General features: G+C 41.6%; 1 long non-coding RNA gene across 1 annotated transcript; it reads left to right on the plus strand.

The window, feature by feature from the left end:
• Positions 1 to 1,421: 1,421 nt before the first annotated feature.
• On the plus strand, positions 1,422 to 5,484 carry LOC138226262 (uncharacterized). Its single transcript, XR_011184452.1, has 3 exons — positions 1,422 to 1,513; positions 4,376 to 4,487; positions 5,385 to 5,484. It is a non-coding gene; the product is annotated as an uncharacterized lncRNA (long non-coding RNA).
• Positions 5,485 to 20,300: the final 14,816 nt, after the last annotated feature.

The following is a 20,300-nucleotide window of genomic DNA, read 5'->3' on the forward strand; positions in this document are numbered from 1 at the left end:
TAACAAAGTATTCGTCAGGAAACAATGGAGTGTGATGGGAGTGAGCATTTCTTTACAAAAACGACTTTTCTTTTGTTCATCTTTCTCACAGGGTTACTTCACAGTCCTTTGCGCTCTGACATCTGGCACTGCCACCTTCACACTGGAACTGTCCAGCTACGAAGCCATGACTGCCCATGATCAGAACACCCTTCTCAGCCGAATGACAGGAGTGGCATGAAGCCTTCAGCCAAACATGTTTGAAACAAGGAGTACAAGAAACTGTTTAACTCTTGAAAGCATCAGGCTCATACAAAATGTAAACTGGGCTTTGTCTTTTAAGAAGGGGTTGAAAAGACCTGCATTTCCTTTCATGTGTTGTCATCCATTTTGCTGCAGGATATAACTTTGGAAACACACTAAACTGACTTCAAAGTTTGGAATTACCAGCTACAATTCTCTTAATAAATTATGTACAAAAGCTCTAAGAGTAGGATAGGTGATTGTTATGGATAAATTAAGATGTACTGAACAAAGTAACATTTTACACACATCAATAAAAAATTAAAATGCAGAAGCATTAAAAACGACCCCAAGAAAGCTAGTGCCTTCTTCTTTCAGTCTTATTTCCACAGTGGAGTCTTAGGTCATGGTTGAACTGAGTTTAACGGGACATATTTTAACATGGAGTGTTGCTAGGGCTGCAAATATCAGTACCTCTTCCAACAGGAGACACTTTAATGTTCAAATGCGGGACTTTCTGGGTCACAAGGGTCGGCTGGCAACCGTACTCGCCTCAAAAGCAAAGGAGTCCTCACGCGTCATTCTGTTGCGGTGGGAGACATGAGTGAGCACAGTGTTGATGAGCAAGTTGCTCAAACCTAACGTTTCCGAAGGGGTGGAACTGAAGTACGGGAATAATCACGAGGGTGGAGCATCGATAGTGTTACACCGAGATAACAGATTTGCAACTTTTTTTTTAGTCAAGAAGCAATGCAAAGAAGAACAATCTCCCACTCCTCCTCACTGAAACATTCACCGCAGTGGCAGCTCCTCCACCTTCTTCATCTCAAAACGCGACTCTAGCTCCACAAAAAAGATGAACGAGGTCGGATTTTGTAATTGGAATTGCATTTTCCAAATTCCAAAGTTGCAAATTTATTTTTATTTCTATTAATAATGTTTAATCTTCGGGTAAAATATTTGTTTCACCGGAGCATTTGTTTTCAATTAACCTGAACGTCATTTTCGCAGATCGCGTCTTATATAGGTCACGTGCTCAATCTGTAAAGCGCCACGCAGCGATCAGCGCGTCATCTCTGAACTCACAATTGCATTATTACTGAGAGAGTGACGGATTGCTCAAGGGGTTAAAATGATCGTAGTTTCTCATAGGTTATTGCTTTAGCTCATTCTCTTCGTCAGGGCATATATAAAAAAAACGTATTGCACGCCCGGTAGTAATGGTCAAGAGAGTGGCAAACTATTGCAGCAAAACCTTCCCGGATTAGGAATACCGCAGCAAAGCAGAAAGGTACCTATAGATTTTAGGAGTAGTTACAGTACCCTTTAAGAGAAGTTGCTTTCACTGAGACTTTATCTGGTATAACATTAGTGTTTCACTATTTTTCTATTAGTTAGAAATAGTCTGGTATAATATTTTAAAAGTAAATTAATATGACGTGCGTGTAACACAAGAACAGTAAACTATGGTGCAGAAAAAAAACTTGCATGGCAGCGACAGTCTTTTATTTTTGTGCGGTTACTGCGCATCTGCAACCCTGCAACTTGGTAAAGATCAGGCGAAGTGTATTTTCTGAATTGGACTGCTTGTTTCTACACTGTGTAACCAAAGTGGTAAAAAATACTGTTTTTTTACATTGGGTGTCCGCGGAAATCTGTCGATTTTCCGTTACGACCAGCTTCAGTAAAATGTCGTGCAAACGGTGCCCTTCTACACGCTACTTTGTGCAGAAGGTATGCAGAGGAAGAAGCATGAGAGCACCAGAATGAGCTCCCGTTTAACTATCCTGAAAGCAACGAATTCGTTTGATAAAAATCGATGTGTATATCAATGAAGATGTACATTTGTACAGTTCAAGATTTGTAAAAACTTGTGGGAGGGCATGGGGGTGTAGCGACGCTTTCCAGCACGTGGTGAACCGATGCGACCGCCTGTAAGAGATGGAAGTCGCAAACGCATCATTGTCCGAGGATCGGAGCAACAGAAACGTTTTTTTCAAGACAAGCAGTATCTTCATTCATATTTTTATCAATAAGAAATACAAACATATCCAAAAACGATAAAAAAAAAACAGTGGGGTGTGAATTCGAGCACTGGTCTTGTTACTTTTGAATGTGTGCTTACTTCATTCACCAACTGTAAGACGTTTTTTTTACACCAGAACCACACATCGTATTAAGAAAATAAATCTTTCCCGTTAAACATCTAGTAGCCAGTTCTGTCTAGTTCTTCTTGTGCCAGTTCTTCTACAAAACGTCACCCATGTCATGAAATACAGTACATACTCTGTATGCACAATCCGTATCTCTACTGAATTTCTTTCAGACTTCAAAGTACCTTTTTTTCTTCTTATGTTTTATGGTCCCAATAAATTAATTCCCTGATCACACTGTCTTTTCTTCTGATATTGCCAAGTTTTTGTCCTTTCTACCAGATTATGAACAGTGCATGATAAGGCTTTCTAGTAGTCTCACCTTGTAGTCTGTTTTCAGATCTGACCTTAAGACCCTGGCAGTCACATAGATCTTATGATGTATTCTGCATGTTGTCTTCTGTATATTGATTTATTTGGTACAATGATCTCTCCTGAATGTGCACTTTCCTAAGAAACAATGTTTTCTGAAAACTGCTATGTAAAATAAAGATTAATAATCGGTATACATATCACATAGGTAATATCAATCGCCAGACAGGATTGTACTATAGGCATCTGGGTGTTTATGATGATTTTTTCATGTTAATTAGAACAATAAAATTACAAACAAAATGTTTGGGTATAAAACAAGAAGTGTGTAGCTTACTCCCTTCAGCATTGAAGCAATACATAAGGTTTGCAACAGTAGTAAAATCTCATTTATAATACTGCATTCATTTGTATTCACCATACCTCTAAACTTACATTAGGTAATTAAATGTTCAGACTTTTATAGTTCAGTCGATTGGTGAATCCATAAAAATGAAAGATGTGAGAGATATTCTAGTTTTTAAAAATCCAAGGAGTGTAGATAGATAGGGTCAAGCAGTTTTTGTAGCAAAAGAGCCACAACTTGAAACTAAAAGAGAATTAATTCTTGAAACATGCTGTGGTATTGATGCTTCAATAAAATGGCTGGGCTGCTTGTTACTTTGGAGAGCTGTGGGTGCTTTTAACAGGATTCCTAGTTAGGTGTCTTAAGGCCCAATCTGGGCTCCTTGAAGTAGCAGCTAGAAATGGGATCTATATACAGTTAGGGGTGGCTTCTCTTTGTTCTTCAGATTACAATCTGTATGTCTAATATTTTTTTTAAATCATCAAGGAGCTGAGTTGCATTAACATTCATCTTTTATAAACATGCTGCTTATAAAGTCTGCAAGTACAAATCAGCAAATAGATAATATTAGCAGTAAGTACAGCCCCCTATTACTGTTTCTCCAGTTGTAAATTATAGAATAGAACTGCCTGCTTAGAGTTTGCTGCATTTTGGTTTATGAAATCATTAAGAAGAGATTTAGGACAGTCTATACAGGTCTGAATGTTTGTAATCCCATATTTTTCGTGTTTGATTTATACATTCCATTACATCTGTCAATATGCGATGTTACTATTGTAATGCTTGAGTTGAGTACAGATAACACATCACAACTCTTTGAGGAGTTTTGCTTGAGTGTCAGTTTTCATACTTGTCATTTTCAAAGTAGCAAATCAGAATAGTTTGTAATGAAAACTGTGTTAAGTAAGTAGACTGGATCCAGTGATATCACTGTCCAAATTTGGACATTTTATTGAAGCAAACAGGATTTTACTGTTTGGACTCCTTGGAAGAGAAGGAGATTACATAAGCTACTACTGTTCTTGAGTCCTCAGGTTCATGTTCTCAAAAGAAATGAAAGTAGAGATGATGAGCTGAGAACTGTACTTAAATTGAATACAAATTATCACTATATCAGCTGTCTGTCAACATGGTAGCTAAAACTGATCTACATGTTTTAAATGTCTCTTGCACTCTTTCTACATCAAATATTTAAGGATATTCAGATTCAATTACAGTACATGGAAATGATAAAATATGTAAATTAGTAAAACATGCATTTGCTACAAAAACTGCTGTTTTTCTGGAAATCAGACATTGAGCATTAACAAGCACTAAGAACTTCATTGTTCCTGCCTCTCAGATGGACAGAGATCCCTGGTCTCCCCACCTGAGTGGCTCCTCTGAGAAAGACCTGCAGTTCACTAGAACAATGAATATAAGTCAGAAAAATGCCAAACGTGCCAAACGCATTGGTAAGTACCTGATTTATACTTTCTAGACTATTAATTTCAGGCTGAGTAATGAGTTGAGAACTGTAGTTATCAGTGTGTATACAGTCTATTTTGAATTCTTTAGCTAATTCCGAATCCAGAGAAAAAGGAGTAATTTAGGCTTGCATTAACTCCACCAAAATCATTCCAAACATTTCTGTCCATGGTGTGGTAAAAGAAAGTGAAGTACATTTCCCTCCTTGTGTGAGGAAAAAGACATGTGCTCCTGGTAGGGAGTAGTCTGTGTCAGTAACATGCAGTATGTTGGCAGGGCTGGAGGAGGTGAAGTGGGCTGTGCGTGTGCAGTGCTATATGCATGAAACACCAGGCACATTGAGAGGTCTTGCATGATTAGCAGTTGCTGAACAAAAAGATTTTCTGCTGTCCCTGTCAGAGCTGAGGATGTGATCAAGATAAATTGAAATTAAGACTAAATTAACAGAGCTTTGATGGGATTAACCTGCTTTGCCAATGTGCACTGATTCCCATTATTGGTGTTTGTGTGGTCACCTGTTTTGTTGATTCCTGGCTTTTCAATGCATCTGCCCTCTGCTGCCTCTATTTCTTCTCCCCTGTCCCAAACTCTGTCATGGCAAAATACAGTAGCAGCTTGTTCTGAACTTGGCAGCAAGCTAGGGAGTAAGATTATTCCTCTTCAGAGACTGATATTTGTAACTGATCAGTATTAAAGCAATGTTTCTCAACCCTGCTTCTGGAGTATCTTTTAGTTTTCCTTCCAGCTGGTGGTACAGTGGTGAGCACTGGCTCACTTCCTGGCGTGCTATCTGCAACACTAAATTAAATAAAGTGGTTAGAAAATAAATGTGATCTAGTTGCTTTTTTATTTTTCATGAATGCCTTTCCTACTGTGTCCTTCAGGTGAAGCCCTTGAGAATTGCCCTGTGCTAACTAAAGCCACGCTTGTGCGTTCTCGCTGCTACTCCAATGGAATCAAGCCTGTGCCGCCGAATGCCCAACCCAGGTCTGTCCATGACACACGGCCCTCAGAAATGTACACATTGCAGACACATTCAGAGCAATTAAAATGCTGCCTTTACAACTCAAGACGGTTGTGGCTTTCATAAACAGTGCACTGAAGCTCGTTTTCCAAACTTGTTACTCAGTTTTTGCTTACTGCCACACAGGTAGCCTACTACTTTTAGAAACATCTTTTCTGTTTTTTTGTGGGGGCTGGAGTGAAGAGTGTTGATAAAATTAGCTTGTTGTTGTCCAAGCTTGCATCTTTTGTGGTTTTATGTGCTTCAAAGCAGGACTGTGAACTTGGCAAGGGAGTGAACACAGTTGACAACACTGCTCGAACTCTGTAAAGATGACAGAGCAGTGTTTATCATTTTTTCACTTTTCTCCACTGTCTCCATTTGTGTCTTGCCTGCAGGTCCGATAACTCCCCTTCATCAGTAGCAAGGCCTCGCTTGGCTGGAGTCCCCTCCAGAAGGCTGATGGCTGCTTCGAGAGTGGAGTACAGCCCCAACCAAGGTGCTGACAGCTGGAGCTGCTGGCCTGTCATTTGTTTGAATGTGTTTGGTTGTGTGTATGAGTGTGTGCTGAGTAACCATCTGTGGGACTGGGCAAAATGGAAAGTAACCTAATCAGTACAGCTCTAGGTTTGAGCAATACAGGACAGTAGAGGTTGAAACTTCCTGTCTGCTGGGACTCATTTAGAGTTAAAGAGATAAAGAAATAAAGAACTTGCCTATTTTCCTTCTTGGTCGGTTCTTGCATTTGCCCTCCTTGTGTTGAGGTTGGTGCGAGTGTCAGTGTGTCTGCTACTGTGGGCTGTGGTGTTGTGAGATTGGTGAAAAGGGTGACATTTCTGAAGGGTGTTGAGAAATTTTGACCTTGTTTTGCAGGGGTGACCTCAGATGTGAGTGAAGTGGGACAGCAACTGATCTATTCTAACGGGCCTGCTGAGCCTGAGGAGGACAGGCAGATAGTGGTGTCCCCTCCTGCTGCCAGACCCCCGGGCCGAGTGCCCCGCAGAGTGTCCAGAATCCCCACATGTGAGTCGGCAGCACCATTGGTTAAGATGTCACTAATGATAACAGGGACTGGTACCAGAGTTACATACTGTACAAAAGCTCACTGGTAACAAAAACTCTCTCATGGCCTGTAAAGAGGGATTTATTACAGACTTGATACTATTTCTTTCTGACATCCGACCTTCGTAACTGTATATAAAAAAAACTTACCTTTTTATCCATGATCCAGGATTCTCCAGCAGCATTGAAAAGAAATGTTATTATAACTAATAACAACTAATCTGTTTCAAAGACCTTTAGAACTCTCAAGGACTTGTGAACTGATCTGTAGACAATGGGCACAAATCAAGCCGCGCTAGAGATAACAGCACAACCCAGGATTTATTGAACTCTGAGGTGTGGCCATGCCAGTTCACATTACTGTACACATTACAGTTCCAGCTGTACCAACACACCAACAGATGGCGTGACAGAGTTTTGAGTATTGGGTGTGAAGTTTTGGTTCTGTGAGGCAGTAGATCATCAGGTGACAAAAGCTCACAAGGTGATGATATCTCCAGATTCACCGAGAAAATCCCAAGGAGCTCCTTCAGAGTAAGCAAACTCATTTGCAGTAGATTCTGGCCAGAATACAGGTGGGTTTTGTTTTTGTTAACCCCAGCAACTCTGCTTCCCCCACCCAGTTATCCCAGAGCCTTGCCAGCCCCAGGTTTCAGGGAAGAAAGGGCTCCTGAGGATGTCACAGAACAGTGGTGGAGAGGACTCGGACATGCAGTTCCTGAGCCCCACCAACCCTTCTGACAGAGAGAGAGGTGGAAGACTGGTAGTGGTTACAGTCAGGTTGATTTGCACAACTTGACTTCCATGTGGTGAAAGAGCAGGGGACTTGATGTAGTGTTTTAGCAACAATGGCAACTTGTTAGGAAGACTGCCATCCTGACTAACCACTACAGCCTTCACAGTAGACAAGCAGTCCTCACCCTTTATTCTTCTTAAAGGTGAAGTGGAAATATAGTTTCCTCTCAGAACGTTATGTTCAGACAGTATGTGTAAGCCCTGTCTGTGTTCTTCAGGTGAAGCCCAGGGAAGGACCTTCCCAGAGCTCCTCAGAGCCTCTCAGATGTGCTCCACAACCTGCCACTGTGTATTCAGTGGGATTAAACCCGTGCCCCCGATCTCTAGAGGCACAAAGCCCTTGCCCGTCAGGGACCAGGGCATGCCCAGGGACTCCGGAAAGGCCGGCCAGACAGGGCGCCCCTTGGAGCGCCCAACGGAAAATAACCTGCAGGTTTATGGAGAAGAGGAGGCAGTGGACTACGAGGAGGTCAGAACACACCAGGGCCTTTCTAACCCACATATCATCATTTAAATGTGCAGAAAAAGGAAGGGATAAGAGCTTGCTTGTGTAGTTTTATTTGGTTATGTTCTTCAGGAGGTTTCAAGGTTTCATTCCCAAGTCTTTTCTATTTTGCTTTGCACAAAAAGTACAATAAGCTGTGCGAATGCACTGGCAGTGAGAGCCCAGCTGGGTTAGGAACTGAGAAGGAATGTTAAAGGCTTGTGTCTTTTGTGTTCTTCAGAGGCCGAACTCCCTCAGGTTCCTGCAGTACACTGTGGCAGAGGAGCAAGACTTGCTCAGCTCACCCCCACACAACTTCCTCGATGGCATCAAAGCCGGGTCAGTCCACAACAGCTCATGGCCCACAGACACACGCCACCTTTACAAATAACAACGCCTACAAAAAAAGCTGAGACAAAAAAACCCAAAATATACTAAAAGCAACAGTTAACATAGTTGAGCTGCGTCAGCATGCATAGGCTTCAAAGGAACAACTAATAGATTTATTCCATGCTGAAAAGAGAAGAAAGAAAACACAAAGTTTCGGCTGTGGAGCCTTCTTCAGGTGTGAGTTAGTTCTGAATATTCTGAACATATTCAGAATGATGAAGTTGTCTGCTTGTGGATCATGCTGGCATCTTTTTCTTTAGTGGCTTTTACATGCTCCATAGCAGGGCTGTGAACATGGTGATTTTTTAATGTCTCACTGACAGAGAGTGTCCTATATTTACAATGTTTTTTGTACAGATAAAACTTTGTGGAGGGCGCGGTGGACATCACAACATTCTTGCCTGTGGGGTTGGGGATCACAAAATTGACAGCTCTGCTCCAGCTCTGTAAAGATAACTGTCAGAGCAGTGCTGATTGTTATGATTTTTTTTCACTTTTCTCCTCTATGTCTCTGTGTCTTGTCTGCAGGTCCGATAACTCCCCTCCTTTAGCAGCAAGGCCTCGCTTGGCTGGAATCCCCTCCAGAAAGCTGATGGCTGCTTCCAGAGTGGAGGACAGCCCCAACCAAGGTGCTGACAGCTGGAGCTGCTGGCCTGTCATTTGTTTGAATGTGTTTGCTTGTGTGTTTGATTGTGTGCTGAGAAACCAGCCGTGAGACTGGGCAAAACTGAACAGTAATTAAACATTACAGCTTGGGTTTTGAATGGGGCAGTCTGTTTCAGTTTTTTCTTTTCTAGACTAGATTACTGCATTTCCTACACAGTAGCTGTTCATTATTGCTGCCTACTGGGTCTTATTTAGAGATAAAGAAATAAAGAATAACACCTGCCCACATTTTTCTCAGTTGATTTTGGCATTTGTACTTCGGCATGAGTGTCAGTGTGTCTGCTGTTGTGGGTTTTGACAGGTGAAGGGTGTTGAGAAATGCGGACTTTGTTTTGCAGGGCCTGGTGAGCCTGAGGAGGACAGGCTGATAGTGGTGTCCCCTCCTGCTGCCAAACCCCCGGCCCGAGTGCCCCGCAGAGTGTCCAGAATCCCCAGACGTGAGTCGGCTGCACCATTGGTTAAGATGTCACTAATGATAACAAGGACTGGCTCTGAAGGATAATTTCAAAACACAGACATCCCATTCCAATTGGTCAAATTCCCATGCATGAACACAACCTACTGTACGTGATTTCTTCTCCTATTATTATTTTCTGAGGAAAAACAGAGGAAAATTAACTATTAAGCTTTGATTCTTTGTTAAATTATGCGTTATGTGATGCATTATGTGATATTTAGCCCACAGAGGAATGATAATATCAGATGGGAATGCAAGCTTTAACTAATCTAATGTAGTCAATGTGACTCTGGATCATGATGATAGACTGTGATAGACTCTGTGTCAACAAATGTGTAACTTTGGGAGAGATGTGATGTTTTTTAAGTCATAACAATTTGTTGGTATAATTTCTGAGCCTCAATTTGGTGTGTTGCTTTAAGTCTAATCTGGCTATTATCACATTATTACTTTAATATTGTTGTGTCCATTTCAGTGATGCCTATCAGACCATGTAATTAAATCATATATTCCAACTCACTAAAACATTGCTTTGGTCACTTTGCCTCTATAGGAGTGTTGGGGAGCTCCACTCGTGTTGCTTCTCATCAGAGCCTGATGTCGTGCCCTGGGCAAGGCATCAGCACTGGCAACACAAGTGTCGAGCCCCTGGCGCGAGTCTATGGGCAGGCAGTCCAACAGAACAGTTACCCCCAGGTCCAGGAGGTTAGTAAGAGGCCTTTATTTCTCTTTGCTTTTGTTTTGAGTTTTTTACAAACAAAACTTTTGAGTTTCAAAAAATGCTCTGTAGGTCTTTCATTTTTGTGTTTCACCAATGTCCTAGTTTTTTATAATACCTTCTACAGTATATTTATTTATAAACACTTCACATCAAGACATCAAAAACAATTTAGACATCAAAAACAATCAAGATTAGTAATAATGTCTCCATCAGCATATGTACTCTGTATACTGTAATGCCATAGCACACAAGTGTAACTACAGTATATTATGATCAAGTCCTGTCTACGTACTGACCTAATATTCACAACAACAGTATTTGAAGCCCTATACAGACAGTATTCTGGAATAGAATATTAGAGTATTTAGATATAAAAAATACAGCCTGGAAATGAATTGACCCAATAATAACAAACAGCAAAAATGTCTTCAGGGGTTCACTATATAGGAAATAATAATGATACAGGACTAATATGTTTCTTTTTCCATCTATAGTATATTTGGTATTTGAGGGATTTGATCATTTTGGGACCGGCCAGATTGCTTACAATGATCAGACGCAGTTATTTATCTCAGAAATTAAAACATTTTTACATTTTTGTAGACTCTGGTGGATAACTTGTGAAAGCCTTTAGCTTGCTTTTAGAAAACACCTATCAAATCCCTTGCATGGCACTTTCATCTATGTACTGTACTTAATTATATCAGCAGCATTATAGAGTTGCCGTCATATGGCTGTAAGTTATGTTACGGCATCAAAATATAGAGGAAACTCAAAATAAAATGCAAAAAGGCTTGCCAGATATAATAATAATAATAATAATAATAATAATAATTGCTTACACTTATATAGCGCTTTTCTGGACACTCCACTCAAAGCTCTTTACAGGTAATGGGGTCTCCCCTCCACCACCACCAATGTGCAGCATCCACCTGGATGATGCGACGGCAACCATAGTGCCCCAGAACGCTCACCACACATCAGCTATCAGTGGGGAGAAGAGCAGAGAGTAATGAAGGCAATTCATAGATGGGGATTATTAGGAGGCCATGATTGGTAAGGGCCAATGGGAAATTTGGCCAGGACGCCGGGGTTACACCCCTACTCTTTTCGAGAAACGCCCTGGGATTTTTAATGACCACAGAGAGTCAGGACCTCGGTTTTACGTCTCATCCGAGGGACGACGCCTGTTTACAGTATAGTGTCCCCATCACTATACTGGGGCATTAGGACCCACTTGGACCACAGGGTGAGTGCCCCCTGCTGGCCCTACTAACACCTCTTCCAGCAGCAACCTTAGTTTTAGCAAACTATGGAAGATATTAACAGACGTTCGGGAGGGATAACAATGACAAGTCAATCTCACACAGCTGTTCCTAATCACCAGCATTATAAAACTAGCTACATACAGTATACTGAACTCCAACACCTCCCTTCGCATTTATCTCAAACATTCCTCCTACACCCCATCTCCACCTTGCAGCTACCCCTCGGTTCACTCAAATGACTGGGGTTCGAGACTGCTTGTCTTATGGCCAGGAGGCTGCCTATTAACCAGATGGGTTAAACCAAATTTTTCTAGGTAGGTATTGCTAGCATTCACAAAACATTCAGTTCTTGGATGTTGTTGTCCCTAGTGAAGTAAATGTTATGAACACAACTCTACTGGCATCCAATAATAATATTTATAAGACGCAGTAGAAAAATATATATAGAATTTATGGAAATGTCTTTAAATTGTGTTTGTGTCTTTAATGATTGGGATTAGACTCTGAATATACTGTATGCGTATGTATAATAATTTTTTTTTATAGTAGAATTTTTTTTTATACTGTACTCCCCCAAAAATACACACAACAGCAACCAAGTCCTGAGGGTGACAAGTAGTTACAAAAATGTTTTGTTCTTCTCTTTTTAGAAAACGTAAGTAAATTAAATCATATCTGTTCTGTCAATTTGTATGATTTTTTTTTTACAATCCAAGTTGTTTATGCTACAGATGATATATTCTTGTCCAATTTAGTTTTAGCTGAGATCTGAGAAGTTGATTACTCTAAACACTATCCTTTCCTTTCCTTTCACTATCCTGTTCCCAGGGTGATTTTATTGCTGGCTACACAATTGCAATTTCTTTTTCTAATTTGCTAATACTGGCACTGACACTGATACTGACAATACATCAGTACTGTTTTTTTAGGTGGAGCAAGTACAAGTAAATGTATATGAATACTATGAATCACAATTCAGTGCTGTGAAACAATTTATGTCATGGGGTCCAACAGTAAATATTTCAGAGGACTCAAAGTAAAAAAGTTTACCAGGACTAGTCCAGCTGGTCTCAAAACTGAGCCGGGCCAGGATTCCCCAGGGTTAACTTGTGCTTTTCTGTTATTACAGACACACAAGATGGGGCACGTCCAGGACCGGTGGAGGAGCGTGGGGAGTCTTAAAAAACGCCTGCGCATGATAGGGGGGGATGGATCTGCAGAGGAGAGGGATAACATCTCTTTTCCCCCTCTGAAGAGTACCCCCCATATCGCAGGTCAGATCAGCATCTCCCACACATCTGCACTGATTTTCTTTCTCACTTTCTTCCACCACTTTCTTTCAAGGTCAGGTTTTTTTCCTTCTTCTAGAGCTTTTTTACTGATGCCCCGAGGCAGAAGCCTTTCACGATCTGCTTTTGTCAAATCAGTGGTGACCAAACTGATCACAGAACGTTTCCCCACTCTGTTGTGACCTTTAGATGAGCTGTCCCCTGCCCTTAAAGGGAAGACTAGAGATGGTCCAGAGCACCCTGGGCTGCAATCCTTCTCTAGGCCCGAGCTGGTCCTCACCCAGAGCCTTCAGTTTCTGGCCTCTGACGACTGGTAGGCATAAAGCAGTACAATCAGCATCCACCTATTCCGTTTTCTATGAATACAATTCTGACTAGTGAAAATACAGACCTTGTTGCCCATATCTCTATACAGTTAGACCTCTTTCCTTGTCCTGGTTGATGTATTTCTTTCCGTTCACTGAATTCAGGGAGAGGAAGGTTGATGGACTGAGCTTTATAAGGCGTCTGTCCCAGCATCACCCTGCCATCCTGATCAGCAGACTGCACGATGTCTCCCTGGCGCTCGTGCAGGAGGTGTGATCTCTCCAAAATATTAATTGTTCATTTGTATGATTGCTTTTCACTGTTTTTGTATCCATTCTGAACCATTCATATAGAATGGTTCAAGAGAGGGGCACAGACGAGGCTCTGCAGTGCTGACGGTGGTTTGCCTTTCCCCAGGTGAAGAACTTGCGATCAGCTGTGTCTAGGATGGCAGTGGTGTGTCTGGGAGACGTGTTCACCTTCCTGAAGAGAAGGATGGACCCGGAACTGGGGAACACAGTGAAGGTGCTGCTAGAGAAAGCCGGAGAATCGAACACATTCATCCGACAAAGTGTAGACAGCACACTGGACTGCATGGTGCAGAGCTGTACCCCTGCTCGTGCAGTCAACGCGCTGCTGAATGGAGGTCTGAGGTGAGGGCAGAAATATACAGAATAGAATAATACCCAGAATCTTAGGGTCTGACTTCAGGAGCTGTGAAGGGTCATTTACGTTTCATGGAGCTTGAAATCAAAGCATGTAATAAAGAATGTTTACTACAATGTTAATATCCATTCGTTTTCTAACCACTTTCTCCAATTTAGGGTCATAGGGTAGCTGGAGCCTATTTCTGCAAACAGCGGGTGTAAATCAGCCCAAACCTTGGACTTGTCACCAGTCCGTCACAGGACAGACACACAGACACAGACACGTGCACACTCACACCAGAAACACATGAGAGCACACAAGCAGATAGCACCCCAGGTCCGAAATTGAACCCATTGGACACTGCGTGGCAGCAATGCTAACCACTGCGCCACCATGCTGCCATACAATGCTAACATACAGTACTTAAAAAAATATAAAAACAACATTAGACGGTTAAATATAATTTTTTATCATTTTAAAAGAAATCTGGTTAAGCATTGGAAAATGAGGTCCACATTGCCAATGGTTAGGTGACAGGTTGATATGGTTTCAATCAAAGTAACAGCTCAGTAATATACAATACAATGTTCTGTGTGCACAGTCACCTGAACTCCAGAGTGAGGGCGTGTATGGCTCATCACCTGGCAGACCTGGTGGAGAGGATGGGTGCACATAACCTCCCCAGGGATATCACCAACCGCATCCTGCCTGCTGCCACTCGGCTGGCACAAGATGCCTCCCAGGAAACCAGGTACAAGCTTGCTCTTTTCCTAGACGGGTAAGATGGTGATATGCTTCAAGGAGCCAGCTTTGCAACTCCGTGGTGCAATGAGTCTCATGCAAAGATTTGTCATTTCAGACACTTTGGACAGCGGTTGCTGTCTTCCCTGAAGCACCGACTTTGAGCAAAAGGTATTGTCTGTGTTCTGCGGTCCTGTATTTTACAGTACAGCTCTAATTTTAAAACAGAAACATTTCATTTCCTTTTAATTGAAAATGTAGGTCTAAAATGTATAAAATCACAATCTACATTCACAAACACTTAATAGGGGACAATATACATCATTAATAGTCAGAGTGTTTATTTTATTAAAATGAATATTACATTTAGTATGTGCTTTAGAAAGTTATAGAGTATTAAATATTGTAATACATTTCTACCAATGCATTTTTTAGGTTATCCTTTTACATTCATAGTACTAATCTGGAATATGTTTAGCTTCCAATGTATTTAAAGGTATCGCTCACTAATTAAAAACTACTTTATTTTTTTAAATGTCTGTTATTCATAATCAGTGAATGAATTAAAGCAATAACTGAATTGTGTGAAAGATGAAAAATGAAAGTACTGTGGCAGGCCTGTTCTGGTACACCCTTAATTAAATGTAGATGGGCTGGAGCTTGAGGCTCCCAGTGATGTTGCTTGACTGATTGATGGACGTATTGTATTCCGTATGCTTCATGTACATGATCACCCAGCCATTGTCTATCCTGGTGCCAACTTCCACCTTTACCAACTCTCCCACTTTTGTGTCTGTTAGACTTCCACAGAGAATAAAATCAGAAAGTTCACAAAAAGCTGGATGTGAGCTGTTGACTAAGTGCACTGGAAGCAAGCGCCCTTGATGGAAGGCTGATTTCTAGAAAGTAGTCCCCAAAATGAATAAACCGATATAAGAAAACATAAGAGAAATATATGTAGAAAGAAAAGTCATTGCTTATTGCAAGACAGAAGTTAAAGATGCAATTGTTAAATATTCTGAGCAGCCCAGGGCACAATACATAGAGGTTAGAAGAAGTGTTGTGCTGTTTTTTACAATTGGCTTTGTTAAACCAATATGCTAACAACAAAATCAGTTTGGTTTCTTTCAATTTGATTTAAAAATACTACTCAAATATCAAATGCTTTATTAAATGTTTATTGCTGTATTTAGTCTTAATCTATTCAAATCTATCGAAAAATAGATGGGGCAAAAGACAGGGTTTTTAGTGACAGAATAAATATTTTTTATAGAACATTTAAGCTTGTCTGTCCTTCAGGTTTCATTACAATATGGGCTTTGTTGTTTAAAAACATGTTTAACAAAATATTCATCAGGAAACAATGGAGTGTGATGGGAGTGAGCATTTCTTTACAAAAATGATTTTTCTTTTGTTCATCTTTCTCACAGGGTTACTCCACCATCCTTCGCTCTTTGCCATCTAGCACTGCCACCGTCACACTGGAACTGTCCAGCTACAAAGCCACGACTGCCCATGATCAGAACACCCTTCTCAGCCGAATGACAGGAGTGGCATGAAGCCTTCAGCCAAACTTGTTTGAACCAAGAAGTACAAGAAACTGTTTCACTCTTGAAAGCACCAGGCTCAAACAAAATACAAAATGGGCTTTGTCTTTTAAGAAGGTGTTGAATAAACCTGCATTTCCTTTCATGTGTTGTCATCCATTTTGCTGCAGGATATAACCTTGGAAGCACACTAAACAAAACCTATGTACAAAACCTCTGACTAAGAGTAGGATAGGTGATTGTTATGGATAAGTTAAGATGTACTGAACAAAGTAACATTTTACACACATCAATAAAAATTTAAAATTCAGAAGCATTAAAAATTACCCCAAGAAAGCTAGCGCCTTTTTCTTTCAGTCTTACTTCCACCGTGGAGTCTTAGATCATGGTTGAACTGAATTTAACGGGACATATTTTAACATGGAGTGTTGCTAGGGCTGCAAACATCAGTACCTCTTCCAACAGGAGACACTTTTATGTTCAAATGCGGAACTTTGTGGGTCACAAGGGTCAGCTTGCAACCGTTCTCACCTCAAAAGCTGAGGAGTCCTCACGCGTCATTCTGTTGTGGTGGGAGACATGAGTGAGCACAGTGTCGTGTGTTGATGAGAAGTTGCTCAAACCTAACATTTCCGAAGCGGTGGAATGGGCAGTACGGGAATAAATATGATGGTGGAGCGTTGATAGTGCTACGCTGAAATAACAGATTTGCAATTTTTTTTAGTCAAGAAGCAATACAAAAAGAAAAAAATCTCCCACTCCTCCTCACTGAAACATTCATCGCAGTGGCAGCTCCTCCACCTTCTTCTAAATTAAATAAAGTGAACTAGCGCTTCATCAGTAAATCCCCGTAAATGCCCAAACCCTACAGAACTGGTGCCTTCAGAGAGCACACTACATCTGTAAAGATGACAAAGCAGTGTTTATCATTTTTTTCACTTTTCTCCACTGTCTCCATTAGTACCTCTAGGTTTGAACAGTAAAGCACAGTAGAGATTGAAACTTTCTGTCTGCTGGGACTCATTTAGAGTTAAAAAGATAAAGAAGATAAAGACCTTGCCTATGTCACGATTATAGTCCCCCCTCCTTAAGGGTGCTCCAGCCCTTTCACTTGTGACTTTATTCTATGCACCTGCTCCCTATTCCCAGCCCACCTTAAAAGCCAGGCGCTGACGCTCATCCGGGCTCTGCATCTGATTTCCATATCGTGCGAGTCCGGGACCTGGAAGCGCCTGGTCCCGTTAAGGTTTTAATCTCGGGTCCCGTTCCTGTTCCCTGTCCGCCGGTTCCGACCCGGCTTTCGTGGTTTTAATTCCCTTCTTTTGATGGATCTCCTGGTTTTGGACTTACTCCAGTGTTTTTGGATACTCTAAGGATTACTCTCTGGGATTGTTCGCCTCGGCCACACCCCGTGCACCAGCGCACCTTGGACACGCCCCCCTGTCTTCAGCCCCGTTTTCCTGCATGACGTTTCCCTAGTGTTTCCCCACTCCGTCGGACTGTGTCGTCCGCATAGGGTCCGGAAAGAACTGTTCGTTACAGCCTATTTTCCTTCTCAGTCAGTTCTTGCATTTGCCCTCATTGTGTTGAGGTTGGTGCGTGTGTCAGTGCGTCTGCTGCTGTGGGTTTTGATAAGTGAAGGGTGTTGAGAAATGTTAACCTTGTTTTGCAGGGGTGACCTCAGATGTGAGTGTAGTGAGACAGCAACTGACCTATTGTAACGGGCCTGCTGAGCCTGAGGAGGACAGGCTGATAGTGGTGTCCCCTTCTGCTGCCAGACCCCCGCAGAGTGTCCAGAATCCCCACATGTGAGTTGGCTGCACCATTGGTTAAGATGTCACTACTGATAACAAGGACTGGCTCTGAAGAATAATTTAAAAACACAGACATCCCATACCAATTGGTCAAATTTCCATGCATCAACACAACCTTATGCATTATGTGATAGCCCACAGAGGAATGATAATATCAGATGGGAATGCAGGTTTTAACTAATCTAATGTAATCAGTGGGACTCTGGATCATGATGATAGAGTGTTTGTAGACTCTGTGTCAACAAATGTGTAACCTAGGCAGAGATGTGATGTTTTTAAAGTCATAACAATTTGTTGGTGTAATTTCTGAGCCTCCATTTGGTGAGTTGCTTTCAGTCTAATCTGGCTATTACCATATTATTATTTTAATTTTTGTTGCGTCCATTTCAGTGATGCCTGTCAGACCATGCTTTTAAATCATATTTTCCAACTCACTTACACTTTAAAAATAAAACAGGTGATGCAGTTATTAATATTGTTTTTGAAATGTTAAGCATTTCTTATGTTGGGTACATAGAGGGTATCTTCAAAGAAACAAATTTGTAGAGAATGTTTAAACCAAAACATTTACATTAGTTCTTGTTATTGCTTATGACATGACTTGCTTCTACTGTGTTGCTTTTTATTTACTCAAACATTCCACTTTCATTTCTTTAATTCAAGTATCTCCTTTGCCCACAGAGGTAGGGTGTTTTTCTTAAAAAGGCTCCTATGTATTTTCTCCATGAGATTTGTTTGAAATTGGGACAGAAAATCTGTATTTGTAAGGTTCAGTATGTAGCGATTAAGATTTAGAGTCTGTCAGTGTTGCAACTTGTAAATCAGTGTGATGGGCTGTGCTGCAGTTGTCTTTGAATAGGATGGAGTTCACCAACTGAACCAAAGGAGAGAAATGGCAGCTAGATGGAAGTGCATTTAAAACCAAGAACAGGAGGCCCATCTTTATGCAAAAGGTTGTAGGAGTCTGGATCAAGCTAACCAGCTATGTTGTCAGATCCAATCCAATACCCTGGTTTCAAATGAGCCACTAATTACCAAATAGGCTAAATTACCTGTGGGCAGGCAGTCCAACACAACAGTCAACCCTACATTGAGGACGTGAGTAAGAGGCTGTAGTGTCAAACAAATGACAAAGTTCAGGTGTCTGTGAAGCAGAAGTCTCTTTATTCATATGCATATGGAAGTCCGGCTTGCAACCACCAGACTTAAAAAATAAGTAGCTGAAGATGGTCCTTTATACCTTAAAACACAAAGAGTTACTATGACATATTCTAAACAAATGATGAAATAGCAACACCTGGCAATTAATTATATCTAAGTTGCGGACTAGACAACAGTTAGTTCTTTTCATATTCTGGGCGTACAGACAGCTTACCAAAATCTTACTGACCAAGGACAGGCAGCATCTTTATATACATTTGAGCACAAAGCCTACGTCAAGCCACTAGACTGCATAGTTTGCAAAAACATACAAAATCAAGAAAATGATATTATTATCTCACGTCCTGGGCATCTCTCATCTCTTCATTCTTCAGTCCTTTATAGCAATACAAACCCAACATGAGCTCTGATTATTATTTGTGGCTGATTGATAAAGTATTGATTCAATATCCCCATTTATCAAAGTAAAACTCCTTACACTTAACAGGCACACTGTCGGCCCCCCTCAGGAAGCCCATCAAACACAGAAACAGTAACAGCATAATAAATAATGTTCACTCAGTCTCTGGTGCAGTGGCTTGGTGGCAGTGCGAAGCGTAGATCCAGCGATCTCATCCTGTCACTCAGATGGCAGAGTCAGTTGTCAGTTGCACTTGATTTGGTCCCTCCCCAGCGGGGATGCAACATCTGGCAGGGTACATCTTCCTCACCCACAACCACTCGCGAGGTATCAGGTCGTGTCTTCCCTCTACTGGAGGTCTCCAAACGTCCAGCACCTGTTCACCAGCCTCATGCACTGCTTCAATTAACAATCTACAATACTACAATAGAGAATTAGCAAATTCAGTGATCCATTAGCCAGATTTGGCCCTCCAGGAAGGTTCGTTGGTTGGCCCGTGATGAATTCAAACAGGCTCTGTTACACAGTTCTGTTTGATCCAGCCCGCAGGCTACACAGAACCGCAGGCAGAACATCTACCCAAGGTGCTCCTTCAGTCTGATGTTTCGACGATCTTTCAGAGTTCTGTTCCTTTGTTCCACTGTTCCAGCAGACTGAGGGTGATCTCAGTCCATCTCACCCCAAACAATGCAGCCACAGCCTGACACTTTCCCTTTGAAGTGCGTCCCTTCATCATAATACAAGCGGCAGGGCAGTGCCCAACGGGAAAACAGATTATAAGAGCCCAGGTTTCCCTTTACAATTGTTAACTTGCCAGTGCATGAAAGGTTCCTCAGGAGCAGGCCTTTTGAGCTGTTGCACCCGCACCTGAACTGTAGTTGAGTTCCTTTGATAAGCATCACATCGAGATATCACAGAAGTGGCTACTGCTTCAAATCAGGTCCCCACCCAGTTTTGGGTAACCAGCACACCATTTGTCTCACACCCGGGTGTCCGACAGAGTGCCTTTGTCGGGCTACAAAGGGCATTAGGCTGTGAGGGCATGCAG

This window comes from Lepisosteus oculatus, unplaced genomic scaffold, assembly GCF_040954835.1.
Source record: "Lepisosteus oculatus isolate fLepOcu1 unplaced genomic scaffold, fLepOcu1.hap2 HAP2_SCAFFOLD_121, whole genome shotgun sequence".
NCBI lineage: Eukaryota > Metazoa > Chordata > Actinopteri > Semionotiformes > Lepisosteidae > Lepisosteus > Lepisosteus oculatus.